The sequence below is a fragment of the Hipposideros armiger genome, unplaced genomic scaffold (genome assembly GCF_001890085.2).
Source record: "Hipposideros armiger isolate ML-2016 unplaced genomic scaffold, ASM189008v1 scaffold_201, whole genome shotgun sequence".
Classification (NCBI taxonomy): Eukaryota; Metazoa; Chordata; class Mammalia; order Chiroptera; family Hipposideridae; genus Hipposideros; species Hipposideros armiger.
The window spans coordinates 1,228,675-1,243,780 of NW_017731551.1; the positions used below are offsets into that span (position 1 = coordinate 1,228,675).

The 15,106-nt window shown below is 37.6% G+C and overlaps 1 protein-coding gene and 1 pseudogene across 1 annotated transcript in view; one reads left to right on the plus strand and one right to left on the minus strand.

Annotated features, from left to right (window-relative positions):
- CREB3L2 (cAMP responsive element binding protein 3 like 2) overlaps positions 1-15,106 on the minus strand; it is a 201,843-nt gene that overhangs the window by 123,050 nt on the left and 63,687 nt on the right. The gene's annotated exons all lie outside the window — the stretch shown is intronic.
- LOC109388514 (small integral membrane protein 8-like) lies at positions 1,715-2,004 on the plus strand (annotated as a pseudogene).

The following is a 15,106-nucleotide window of genomic DNA, read 5'->3' on the forward strand; positions in this document are numbered from 1 at the left end:
GGGAATGGAATCAATGGAATTGTAATAGACAAGCATGATATCGGGGGTGGGAGGGCAATAGATGGGGGGAGGGGGGTTGTTACCTGGTGAGGGTGAAAAGGGTAACTATTGTATTGTTCTGTACACCTGAAACTAACAATAAAAAAATAAATTAAAAAATAAATAAATAAAATAAAAATAAATAAATAAATAAATAAAAGCCTGTACATGAATACTTATAATAGCTTGCTTGATTCATAATTACCAAAACTTAGAAGCAACCAAGATGTCCTTCAGTAAGTGAATGGATAAACAAACTGGTATCTCCATACAATGGAATATTATTCAATGATAAAAAGAAATGAGTTATCAAGCCACAAAGAGACATGCATATTGCTAAGTGAAAGAAATCAATTTCAAAGCTACGTTTGGTATGATTCCAACTATGTGAAATTTTGGAAATGGCAAAACTATATCGATGGTTGAAAGATCAGGAGTTCACAGGGCAAGAGGGAGGGAGGGATGAATAGTTGAAGCACCAAGGTTGTTAGGGCAATAAAATTAATCTGTATAATATTATAATAGTGGATACATGTCATGATGCATTTGTCAAAACCCATAGAATATACAACTCAAAGAGTGAACCCTAAAGTGCAGTATGGACTTTAATTAATAATAATATATCTGTATCTTCATTGGCTCATCAATTGTAGCAAATGTACTGGGAACACTGGGTGGAGAGGTTTAAGGGGGTACATGGGAATTCTTTTTACTTTCTGCTCATTTTTCTATAAACAAAACTGCTCTAAAAATGAAATCTATTGGGCCGGCTGAGTGGCACATTGGTTAAGAGTTGGCTTGGGACACCAGCTCTGAGCAGCAGGGCTGCCAGTTCGGATCCCACATGAGGGCCAGTGACACTGCGCCCTCTATAGCTAAGATGGTGAACAACAGCTCAACCTGGAGCTGGGCTGCCGTGAGTCACCGGTGATGGCATAGGCTGCAGTGGGGCTGCAGTGGGCTGCTGTGAGCTACCATGAGTGGCTGGCAGCTGCCATGAACTGCCGTGAGCCACCGTGAGCAGCCGTCTAATGGCTGGCAACCCATCTGCCTCAGCCAGGAAGAGCGCAATGATCACAATACCAACATGGGCCAGTGAAGCGACATCCTCTACAACTTCTCCACAGACTGAAGAACAAAAAAAGGACAGCAATTTGTCTGTTCCCCTTCCCTGATTCCCCAACGCTGTTCCCCTCCTCCAATTCCCCAATAAAATCTTTAAAAAAATAAAAATTAAAAATTAAAATGAAATCTATTAATTGAAAAAATTGCAGCCACTAACCTGCATATTACAAAATTTTACTAATTCCCACTGCAGTTAATTCATATTAAGTCTAAATATTTTATTTGACCTTGTCAACTAACTGTACATTATAAAAATCAGAGGCAGAGTTAGTCCAGGTTTATTCTGACAACTGATTCTTTCCTGAGTTATTGTTCATAAAGCCCATGCTTACAAAATATTTCACAAGAATAAAAATCCTTTGGTTCCACCACTGCATTAGTCACAAATGAAGAAATTGCTACATATCAAAAATATGAGTGAGAGACCGCAATGGCGTGGAGCCAGCCCATGAGACCTATGGCTCTCTCCTGCAGGTAGAGACTAGGCCGAGCATCTCAGACGCCAAGAGGAGGCAACCCCACAGCAGGTAATAAATCATCATTAGTCAAGATGTCTTCAGCACCTGAGCCCCCAGCCTTGCAAGAGGAACCACTCAAAGAGAAAGACTTTGGAAACCCAGGACTCAGAGGCGTCTGCAGGACAACCTTAGTTCCAGCTGTGAATCCCTGGCTCTTCATGAAACCCAACAAATGTAATGGCTTCCGGGTTGATGACCCTTGAGCTTTACGTAGCTTATAGTGATTATCTACATGCAACATAAGAATAAAAAGGACTTTTATGATGCTACTGACAGTGAAGGACACCATTATATGAGAAGGAAAACATCTAAATGGGGTTAATAATAGTAAGTGCTGCTTACTATGGATGGAGCTATATGAAGAGCTCTGAAATCGCCAAATGATAGACTTTATGAATGCACAATATCATGTTTCTTGTTTTAGAATATGGTAATGAGGATGGAAGATACCAGTTGGGACCAGACCACTAATTTAGTCCTTTCAAAGTTGCAGCCGTTATCTCATTCTTTTTCCGCAGAAAGCTTCTCAATATATTTATTGTATTAAATCCTCTTGTAAAAGTACCATGAGAATGGAAGACGTTTTTGTTCATTATTAAGGTCTATATAATAAAAGTACCCAGTATTGTTAAATTTGCATGCTATTTTTAGTATTTTAAGGTGAATTGTGCACTGGCAACTGTTGTGAGGTTTTAGTTTAATTTTGCTATTTGCAAAGGCACTGTTTGTTTTCTACCTGGCAGAGAACCTATATTCACAAAGAAAACAAAATAATTGTAAATTATTGTAATGCCTGCAGTCAACATTAAAGACAAATAGTTTTACAGAGGCACAGATGGCTCATATACTTTGGTTTTCCATTTCAGCATTTTTGGTCCAGAATTTTATTTTAATTGAAAACATATTCCCGTTCAACTACTAAAACAAAGATTAAGTGAGAGAATAACCCAAAGTAATTGGAGTTTTTCTTTAAAAAAATAAGTATGTTATACTGAGGTATGATGTTATTTGTCTACAACTGTTACCTATTTTAGATTTGTAAATTAATGTTACAATAATATGATAAACATAAAAACCAAATGTTCTTATATTTATTTAAAAACTAGAACTACTCAATAGATAAGAAGTTCTCCTTACTGTCCTGGGTTGACTTTATATAATTTTACTCTTTCTGACAAGGGATCTGGACCTATTTAATTTCTAGGTATTGACCCCGTTTTCTGAATCATTATAATTGGGGCTCAGTAATAAATCTCATGTCTGAAATTTTGTTCCCTTTATTATTACCAAGTAGTAATGACTGCACAGGCAGAGTTTATCATCATAGTTTAAGTTTATAATTTCCAGTTCTTTATTGTCATTTTGCAAGATACATGAAAATGCAATTATGTCTGATTTGTAGGTATTAAAGAGCTTAGCGAATTGTGTTATCTACACACAATTAAATCTTTAATACCAAGCCCTAAAAATATATATATATATGAGTAATCAAGAGAGTGTGGTAGTGATGAAAGAACAGACAAATAGATCACAAAATAGTGAGCCCCGAAATACACGTAGATGAACATATTCAACCAATCTTTGACAAAGGAGCAAAGGCAATTCAATGTTGAAAGGAAAATCTTTTCAACAAATGATACTGCAACAACTGGACACGACATGCATACGGAATTGCAAGGGACAGTGAATAGCCAAAACAATCTTGAAAATAAAGAACAAATTAGGAAAACTCATACTTTCAGTTATAAAAAAATGTCTATGAAGCAAAGTAACCAAGACAGTTTAGTATTAGTGTCACAACAGACATGAAGATTAATGGAATGGAATTGAGAGTCCAAAAGTAAATTCATGTGTCTACGGTCACCTGATTTTCAGCAAGGGTGCCAAACCATTCAATGTGGGGAAAAAAAAAAATCTCTTCAACAAATGATGCCATTAGGACATGAATACTCTATTACTCTGTTAATACTGCAGTATCTTTACAAAGTTTATTCCAACTCTGAAGTTCTTGACTTCATTATCCAGAGGCTAGACCATCCATGTAAATTGAATGTCAACAAACCTTTTTTTCAGCCTCTATTATCAAAACTGCAAGTCACTGAGGATAGAAAATTTTCCAGACCATGTATCTCACCTCCAAGAACTCATTGACTAGGAGAGAGAGATACATCAATGAAAGATCATATTATAATGGGTCTTATGCACTCATGTATTTCCTTCTTCTACAATATTGCAATGTTCAGCAGTGTTTATGGAAAAAGTCTTCAAAAGTGCATTTATTTAGCTCCCTGACCCTTGGCCTCAGAGTTTTGGAATAGGTTTAGATTTATCTCATGGGAAGTTCCACATGACCAGTGAATAAAAAAAGAAAGCCTGGGGCGGCTGGTTAGCTCTGTTGGATACAGCGCAGTGCTCATAACACCAAGGTTGCCGGTTCGATCCCCACATGGGCCATTGAGTTGCACCCTCCACAACTAGATTGAAACAACTACTTGATTTGGAGCTCACGGGTCCTGGAAAACACACACACACAAACACACACACACACACACACACACACACACAAGCACACACTGTTCCCCAATTTTTAAAAATTAAAAATAAAAAATAAATAAAAAAAGAAAGCCAAAGGCCTGGTTTACGGTTATATGGCATGTACAATGGCCAACACCAGACAGAAGGAGATGACTGCTGCACGGTGGCCTTACTCCAGAGCAGCCCAAAGATACAGGTGAAGGTAAGTCCTCCCACAAGGCAGAACACTAGAGAGGGTGCCAAAATATGTATACACGTTTTAAGAAGAGAAAGCTATATTAAAATTGTAATACTCAATATATACTGATAAAAAAAGATGAATACAAGTCACGTTTGACTTCTGCAATGACAAGAGGTGCTCAAAGTGGTTCCTATCAGCGTCCAGACACTTCTGATAACTGCGAACTACTGCTTGAGCAACACTGACCGAAGTGTCCTACTTGTATACATTTTTTTGGCACCCTCGGTGGTTGTCCATTTTGTGTGAATGGAGAAATAGTCTAAAGGTCAACACTAATTCATGGGCAGTGTGTAACTAGTTAGAGAATGGATCTGTTACTTCATTTGTACCCAACAAGACAGCAGCAGATATTGCTCTAGTCCCTGAAGGACTGTATTGATTTCTTTGGCGACAGATTGATTACACTGGACCCCTTTGATCAAAGAGGGGACATCGTTTGTCCTCATTGAAATGGACACTTTAGCACAAATTTGTCTTCCTTGCTCACAGCACTTCTGCCAGGACATGAAGGTTTACAAAATGCTTCATGTATTGTACTTATTTGCCACATAACAATGTCTCTGACCAAAGATCACATTTATTGGCAAAGAAATTATAGCGATAGGCCCATGTCCACACAAATCATGGTGTAACCATCAACCAGGAGCAGCTGACTTAATAAAACTGCAGAATCGTCTCTGGAAGACTCAGTCACGGGCCCAGAAAAATAGTCCTTGTCAAGTGTTTTTCTTTTGAGATTCTTCCCAGTGTTTTGCAAATATGAATAATTTATGTAGCGAATACTTTGTGCACACATAATTTTGTCTTTTTAACAATGTGTCTATGGATAGATTCCTGCTAGATCCGTGCATATGTGATTTTACTAAATATTGCCAAATTTCCATCCATTGAGGTAGACCATCTTGCATTCCACCATCAAAGCATGCGAATGTCTGCTTCCCCTGAGTCTCTTCAATCAGACAGATTTTTTTCCTGTCTGACATGGGAAAAATAATGTCTCAGTTATTGAATATGGGTAACATCATACATAATGGGTTACAGCATACATAATACAAAAATATATTCTGAATCTCTCAAACATTGTCTGCTTTTCTGTTGTGTACTAAAAACGTTCCTGATTTGTTCTAACCAAATATGTTTCCCATATGTCTATATTTCACATCCCTCTCCTTATAAGTCCTCTTACACAAAGCCTTCTGATTCATGTAACAGTGGGGAGGGCTGGGCCATGGGGATGCCTGATTCATGGAGCACAAACATGGTCAGGCCATTTTCCATCACTTGCTTATCCTTTTCTTTGCTTGTCAGTGACATTCTCAGCTCATCCTCCTTGTGGCAGGAACCATGGTTATCAATAATGCTTGGTTCCTCGTGTACAAATCAACTTGAGCTTTTTAAATTCAAGAGGGACTCTGATTGAACCAACTTACTTTATGTTCTTACTTTCTGGACCAACTGACACTGGCCAGGAAGTGGGAAAGATACTATGATTAGCAACCTCTAAAATAACCACATGACTAAGCTAAGTAAAGGAGCAATTTTCAAAAAGATGGAGGGAGGATTGCCTCCAGAAGATGGCAGGATAGCCAGGGAGACAAAACAATAGATGCCCACCAAAACTGATCTGTCATGATAACACTGATGAGTATTTTTATTACAGCCGCTTAGGTTTCGATGTAGAGGTGGTCTTTACAGGTTTTGCAGGGTTTGCAACAACATGACTAGCAGACAAACAGAACAGTCTTGGGCAGTGTTGGGATTGAGCTGGCTTTTCTTGGTGATTCAGATGTACCACATCTCCTCTGGGACTTCTCAGACCCTGAGGTATAATTCCTGTCCCTGAGTCATGAGAAATCCATGGGCCTGGCATAACCATTAAGAACCTCTGTTTCTGAATACTTCAGAATTATGGGGACTCATGTCTGGCAGGGCATAGATCTAACCTTTCAGCATAGGTAAAGAAGAATAGAATACTTCTAAGTGGTGATACGTGGATGACAGAGCACACTGTATTTTTTTCCACAGTGTAAAACTCATAAAAATAAGAACTGATAGACAAAGAAAGGATTGTATGAGATAGTCTAACAGATAAAAATAGTTTCCAAAAATTATGTACAGTACATGGTTTCCAGGAAGAGAAATGTTTTACATTTTCCCAGTTGAAAACTTGTTGCCTACAAATGAAATATTGTTACTTCATTCTTTCTATAGTATTAAGAATATGTGTAAATGTCTTTGGGATGATGTTATGTAATATGTTTATTTTGGAGATAAATGATATAAAATGTGTGTTCACTTAAAAAAAAAGTAGACTACTTCTTGGTTTCCTGTCTGAAGAAAATTTTGAATTGTTTACTTTGAAATAATTAGTTACTTTGGTTAAATAGGTAATAAATATGTTTTCTCATCAAAGAAATTGTTGCAGATGATTAAGATTATAAATTCAATATAATAAACATTTTATTTAATATACTTATAAATTAATTCTATATTAACCCTCCATCGGGCGCAACTGATCTCACAGATTCATTGCACACAAAGATGCTGCTATGAAATACGTCTTTACTGTACTAAGTCACAAACACGAATGGCAATAGGTTACGGTACAGGGGAGGATACGGAAGTAATGAGTCACAATACTTAACTGTTAGATATATGAAAATTTGTGTGCAATGAATCTGTGAGATCAGTTGCGCCTGACGGAGAGTTAAGACTAAAATTAAAATCTTTATGCTTATCACCTTTTCATATGTTTATAGATCTCTGTATGTCCTAATACTTACATTTAAAGGGGTATTGATAAATCCTTTATTACAAATTATTACATGAATAGTGAACCAAAAGAGAAAATTACAATTTGTGTTCCCTTTCTGTAAATTTAGTCGGTTATTTTGTGCCACAGAGGTTCTTTTTTTATTGTCACAATATTCCATTAGCTAATATACTTCTCACATACACTTAAATAATTTCAACAAAAAGTTTCTTGTTGCTTAAAAGAGTTAAAAGTTTCTACTAGTGATTGTTTCTGGTTGTGATATGCTTTTAAAATATTGCCTGGACAAAATAAAGCATTTCCTATAACTAGTGCTTGTCTCTGGAGATGTACATCTTATGTTCATCATTTTTCTCTTCTAAAGACTCCTGATTTTGCCTTTCCCAAATTTAGGCCCCAAATTCAGAAAAATGAAACCGTATGGAAAACAGAGGTGATTTACAGATGGAATGGAATAGCTCTACCTTTATCTCTGGGTCTCCTGGATGACACGATTGACTCTTGGCCAAGAAAAAAGCAGTTCCATGACCCATTGGTTCAAGGGTGAAACTTCCCTAGCAATCCTCTCCACCCCCCAAATCAGTTTCTTTACTGATTTGGTGTGCAGTTCGCCAAACCAGTTAAGTGAGCTGGACTTGATTATATGGCTGAAGAGTCATACAAATCTGTGCTGGGAACTTCGGTTTTGCACTCTAGACTAAGCTAAGATACCTCACACCGATCTTGGTGGTCCAGGAGACATGGGATGTTTTGTGTGTGAATATGGACCCTGAGGAGCTTGGGCCCAGGAGAGCATCTCTTCAACTTGTACATAACTGCATTGCCTTGCTGTGCTCTATCCTTCACCTCCAAATCAAAGCATTACCTGACTACACTCTGCAGGGTCTCATGCGTCCCTTCAAAGGTCCCAACTTGGGAAATCTTTTCAGTGAAGGTATCTTTTGGTGACTAAACTATCAATGAATTACTGGAAAGACCACTAAGTACCACTAAGACTTATTTTAAAAATAAGTAGAAATAATCAGGTTTACTTGGCATTCTCAAAATGTTTATTAATTTGAAATGATTATGCAATCTTTTGCTTACCAAACTAAAGGGGTGGGGGAAGCCTGATAAATGAAAATGAAAGTTCACCTTCCTGGGTAAATTATGTGTAAGTCAAATATATTAATAGAAATACATATCAATACTTGTGTACTTTTCAGGTCAAAAGAAACATACCTATGTTTAAATAAAGGACTGGTAAAATAACTGTGTATTAAAAGATCTTTCCCCAGGATTTCAGACTTAAATATAGTCAGTTGGAAACAATTATAATATATTTTATGAGATAAACTAAATGCCCTGGAAACAGGTTATTGCCCTCATTGCTTCTCCTTCACATGTCACTATCCGTAGCTGTGACATTTTGAACCCAATAGCCCTCCTTCCGTACCGGAACAAGAAAAAATCCCTGGATTATTTATTGTGATAAAATTGTCCGTGCCTTGTCCCCCGACTTTTGAATATTCCCATTGCGTTAATCTCAGCTGGTGTGAGTTGACCAAAAGCTTATCTCCAGAACCGCATGGGGCATAATTGACCCTTGACAACACTACAGAACTTATGAAGTAAAGGTCAATGATGTTCTGTCACCACGTGCAGTGACTTGTTTCAGGGCAGATGTACCAGCCTGCCAGCAATGTTTAATATTAATAATTGAATGTATAACTTGCACCTGGTTTGGGGAGGCCTGACCATGCAGGCTGGTCGTGTAGCTGGAATATGCCTGGGAGGCCAGTTCCCCTGGAACAGGTTTGTGCTTCCTGGTACTGAGGTGCTACATATACGTGGCAATGGTGGTTCAAACCCTGAAGACAAAGTATATCCTGAGCAACCCAGTGAGAGGGGTAAGGAAGCCTGCACCTGAGCGCTCAAGACTCCTCCCAATGCATGTCCTTCTCCCGCTTTTGCTGCGTTATACTTGTTGCCTATAACTTGAGTATAAACTGAGTTCTGTGAATCTTTCGGTAATCAAATGCTTAATCAAACATAGCAATGCACCTTCTGATAACCCTAACTTAATTTTGTTCATTAAGAGTTCATATTTAAACACACAAAGTAGAGATGGTCAAGCAAGTTATGCTACCTCAGATTCAAATTACCCTCTTGGCATATGAACCTTTTCCAAGAGTAAATTCACTTCAGATAACAGTTGTACAGGCTGGCCTGCCATTAGCATGAAATAAAAGAGCAAATATTAGTCCAGTCAGTATTTTCCAGTAAGCTCTGATCCTTCTTTGTTTATTTTTAGGGTGGATTAACACTGTTTCTTGCCAGACTATGATTAATTTGAACATGTTTGTCTTTTACTCAAACACTTTTTATTGTCCTTATTCTTCAGCTTCAGAAAAATGTAGAGCAAACAAAGAAATTCTAAAACTAAAAAATTATCAAAAGTTCTCAGACACTAATATTTCCACAGCCCAAGGGATTCCCATTAACCTTAATGACTTAGATGCTCCCTTGACCGAGTCAGTAATTGTTGCAGATGATTAAGATGATTAAGATTATAAATTCAATATAATAGACATTTTATTTAATATACTTATAAATTAATTCTATATTAATTATATTAATGCACCCTGTGCATTCAGGAATTTCCCCCTCTAATCCTAGCCATGGCCCTACTGATGCTGATCTGCCTAAATACTAGTAACCTTATCAATATGCACGTATAGGTGGCCTTTCCAAATTAACCATGTCAGCAACCTCTGAATGGCCTGAAATCTGGAGGAAAATAAAGTCTTCTAGAAGGGAAGGCAAAAGATCTGCCTTGAACTTCAAGGACTAGGACCTTTTCGGGTACCACTAATAATTAACATAGCAGGAAAACTCTAAGATAGTGATCCTTTGATCCGTATTTTCTATAAAAAGGCATTCATTATTTTCTCTAGATCATCAGACTTCCATTTCAATGGTAGGCCTCAAGCTGAGAGTTCTTTGAAATCTCCTAGAAGTGAACAAGCCCCAAAACAGCAGTTGACTTGAAACCCTCCATTGAAGCTAATGATTACATAAATAGACAGTTTCAAATCTCTGGAACAAGATTAATTTTCAAAGAACATGATACCCTTTTTCTTTGGGTTTGTTTTATTACCAGTCTTGCCTAATAGCATAGGTGGAAGCTCCCCAGAGACTGACTAAAGGGTTCTCAGTATATGCTCTCACACTTTCATTTTCTTCCTTCTGAGCCCCTGTGGTCTTTTTGTGACACTAAGGAGACAAAACATTCTTATGTATTTTTCTCAGACCATAGTCATTGTCATAAATCTGATTGGTGGGTCGATAGTCATCTGATTCTGCTGAAAAAACATTAATAGTTGTTTTTTTTGGTAAAATATTTTCAAGATAGAGTCCCTATACAGATTTCTCCTGGTGCTGAAATTTCTCTCATGTTATGAATCCCAACTTTCAACCTCGTAAAAATTGGACTTTGCCTCCCCATTGGCACAATGCTTCTTGTGAGAGCTCTAAACCTGCCAACTAAACCTAGTTTACTGAGGAGCAGAAACCCCCCCTCATTGCAATGGTCCGTTTGTTCTCTTCAGAGTCACTGTATTCTGCTTCACAGGAATTGTTTAACTTCACTCAGAAAAAAAAGGGCCCAACGACTGGCTCATTCCTGTTAAGATAAACAATATTCATACTCTTCATAGAATCTGTGTACCCCCGAAAATATAATTTCTTATGTGGATACTACTACTAGAGGCCAATCACAAGAGTTTAAATTCATCAGCCAAGGTATTCATGGACAATCACATAGCCCTTCATTTCTCCTTGACTAACCAAGACGGAGTTAATTCCAGAACAAACATACCTTGTTGTAAATACATAAATACCAGAATGGACCCAGTTGGACTTTTAGCACATGTTTGAGACCTGGGTTTCATCATCCAGGCCCCTGAATGAACAGTCTTTTACAAAACTAATTATGTTTTTTTCTCGGAATCATCTGAATTCTAATAGGTCACTGCATCCTGTCCAGATTCTTAAATGCTGCTGTAGAGCCACTTTCACACCAGATGACTCAACAATTCATTCTATGACAGGAGGCTCAGAAGAGACTTGTCCAACTTAGAGGCAACATGCCCCCAGATAATGTAACCAAAACAATCCTGACAATGGGAAAGATTGATTAAAGATTAATATCCTATAACCTGACTTTGTCTGTCCTTGGCCAAAAGTGCAGATTAAAAAAGGGAAAAAAAGAGGCATCCCTATGCCTATCAACTGGTAGCTGGCATAGTTTTGACCACTGGAGCATGGTATTCTCCTGGCAAATGTAAACAATTTCACACATTACCAATATCAAATGAGGTCTCTTCATGACCACGATAGGATAAGAAAAAAACTAAGTCCACTCCATCATATACCAGAGTAGAAACACTATGCAACCACAAAAATTCCCATCTTCAGCTAACTTCAGTGACATGCTTTTTCTCCAATGGCATCTTTAGCCACACTCTGTTCCTTCTGCCTCCAAGATAAAAATTATGAAAACACCCAAAAATTATTAAAATGATTGCCCCTGCTTAATGAAGGCACACACACACACACACACACACACACACACACACACACACACACACCAGCATCTTCAAACCATTCCCCCAAATCACCTAACATAGCCCAATTTCTACAATGAGCCTTTTCTCTCTCCCTCTTACTAAGGCACCCTGTGCTTCCCCATAGAGTGCAAGCCTTCTTGCTGCAGGGGGCTTATAAAACTAACTTCACTTGTTTCCAGGTATGTTCCTCGTGGTCTTTGACTGGTAGCATTACCAAATGATTGACTAAATGTGACCATGTAAAGTAAGTGTCATAGGATATACTTGAGAAATTTTTATAATCATTTTTGTTATAATTACTATTAATATTAGCTATCCAGGGAACAGATAAATTCAACTTTTTCTCTGATATGGTCAAAAGGAAGGATTTTTCGATCATCAGATCTAGTTGCATTGTGAGCACATTATACATGGAAGTCTCTATTTGTATTTAATTATGACTTGAGTTAGTCATTTTCACAATCTTTTAAAATTCTTTCTGAGGCTGATTGACTTGTCAACGCTGTTATAATTCCATAACAGGTACGAGAGTGAAAAGCATGGGCTCTAGAGTCAGACAGCCTGACAGTTCTACCAGTTACTGAGCAATTTTTTGACACCTAACTTCTCTTGACATCGAGACCCTTGCGATATTACCCACTGTATTAGTTCCCATGGGCTGTCATAATAGATTACCTCAAACAAAGGAAATGTATGGCTTAAAACAAAAGAAATGTACTCTCTCACAGTTCTGAAGGCTAGAAACCTGAAACCAAGGTGTGAGCAGGGCCATGCTCCCTCTGGAGGCTCGAGAGAAGACTCCTTCTCTGCCTTTTCCCAGCTTCTGGTGGCTGCCGGCAATCCTTGGGATTTTTTTGACTTGTAGACGTTTCACTCCAATCTCTGCCTCTGTCATCACGTGACATTCTTCCCTAGGAGTCTGTATGTCTGTTTTCTTATCTTATTAGGGTCCACTCTAACCCATTATGACCTCATCTTAACTGATGACATCTGCAAAGACCCAAATAAGGTCACATAAGGAGATTTGGGGTGGACATCAGCTTTTGGGGGACACTACACAACTTAGTACCTTGGCCACATAAAATTGTTACAAAAATTAAATGAGAGAGTTCATATAAAGGGCATGGTAAACACTCAAAAATAATCTCATTGTTGTCATCATTAAAACTATTTGTGAATATATATCAGCAAAGAGAGAATAATTCACAAGCAATTCTTTTACTGATGAAAACAGGAGTTATTTTAGGTTAGGTGTATTTATTTTGAAAGTATCAAGACATAAGGAGTAACTTCAGCCATTTCTCACAAGAAAAGCAATCTAGTATTTAAATTCACATCAATGTAGTAAAGATACATAATAAATTTAAAATGAAGAAATATGTTAGGGTTCTAGTTCCAGGTAAAATGGAGTAAGTATACTCCACGCTGACTCTCTCACTGAATACAGCTATAAAACATGAAATAATGTATGGGGAAGTTATTTCAGGACTCTGAAAAGTAAACAGAAGCAGATAGGTTGGGAAAGAAGACCAGAACTCAAGCAGCACTGGGCTCTCTCAGTATCCCCCCAACAACCAGAAAGTGGGTACCAGGGTACAAAAAGAGAATTTCAGAAGACCTCTAGTTCTGGCTTATGAGGGTAACTCATAATAGTCAGAGGGTGTGAAAATCCTCTACTTTTTTTCTCTCTCTATTGTCTTATACCCTAGTTCCCAAGCAATTTCATCGTAGGGGTTTTCACATCCTTAGGTACCAGGGACCAGCAGAATCCAAAGCTATGCAAATAAAGAACCTTGCTCTCTTTTCACTAGAGCTGTGGTTCCAGAAAGTGGGCCCAACCTCTGCTGCTTTTATTCCCTCTCTCTATTCTCTTGTCTCATGGCCCTGGTTACACGGCTCACTTGTGGAAGCACACAAGACAGCAGAGTAACCAAAGCTTAAGCTTTCTAGGTGGAGGACCAAAAAGAGAACATTAAGGAACTAGGAAGTAACAAGGAGATGTAGTGGGGGAAGAATTGGGAAAGTGACCACATAAGGTTGTTTGTGAATTATCCTGGACTCACCTCTGAACTGTGTATGCCCGGATCTGATCCTATTCAGTATATCGAACACTTTGAGGAATGAACTACAGATAGAGCACCACCTCTGTCTCAGGCTTGCCACCAGTTAGTTTGTGAGAAAGATAAATGCAAAGATCACTGCAAAATTTGAGAACTGAACAGATAGTGTTCATGAATCCAAAGAATCAATGTAGGAAAAATCACAAGTTAATCTACAGATTGAAGTCAATTCCAATAAAAATGACAGCAGGATTTTTGAACACAGACAAGTTGATTCTAAAATTTGTATATAAAGGAAGAAGAATAGCTCAGACACTTTTAGAAAAGAGGAATAAGGTTGGAGGAATTGTACTATACAATTTTTAGCCTTTTTATAAAGCTACAGTGATTAAGACGATGTGGTATCAGTGAAGGAAGAGATACACAGATGAAACAAAATAGAAAATCCAAAAATAGATTCACCCAAATATGGCCTTTGATTTTTAACAATGGTACAAAAGAAATTCAGTGGCAAAAGCATAGTCTTTTCAACTAATGGAATTGGAACAATAGGATTTGCTTATGTAAAACAAAGCAAAACACCTCTATCTAAATCTGCTATATTGTACAAAAATTTACTCAAAATGGATTATAGATTCAAATGAAAAACATGAAATTACAAAACTTTTAGAAAAAAACAGAATAGAAGTTTTGTGACCTGAGTTAGATAAAAAAAATTCTTTGACATGACACACAAAACACAATACAAAAAATATTTGAACATTATCAAAATTTTAAAAATTGACTCTATAAAAGACACAATTAGGAGAGTGAAAAAACAAGCTACAGACTGAGAAAAGAATTTGCAAACCATATATCCAGCAATGAACATGTATTAAAAATTTACCAAGAAATCTCAAAACTCAGCACTAAGAAGACAAATGATTCATTTGAAAATTAGGCAAAAGACTAGAACAGCAGCCTCCCCAAGAAGAGGTACAGATGTGAAATAAGTTCATGAAAAAGTGTTCAACATCATTATCCAAATGGAAAGTGTAAGTTAAAAAACTAGTCATGAGATACCATGACAAATCTATCAGAATTACAAAAGAAAGAAAGAAGGGGGGGAGGGAGGGAGGGAGGGAGGGAAGGAAGGAAGGAAGGAAGGAAGGAAGGAGAAAGGAAGGAAGGAAGGAAGGAAGGAAGGAAGGAAGGAAGGAAGGGAG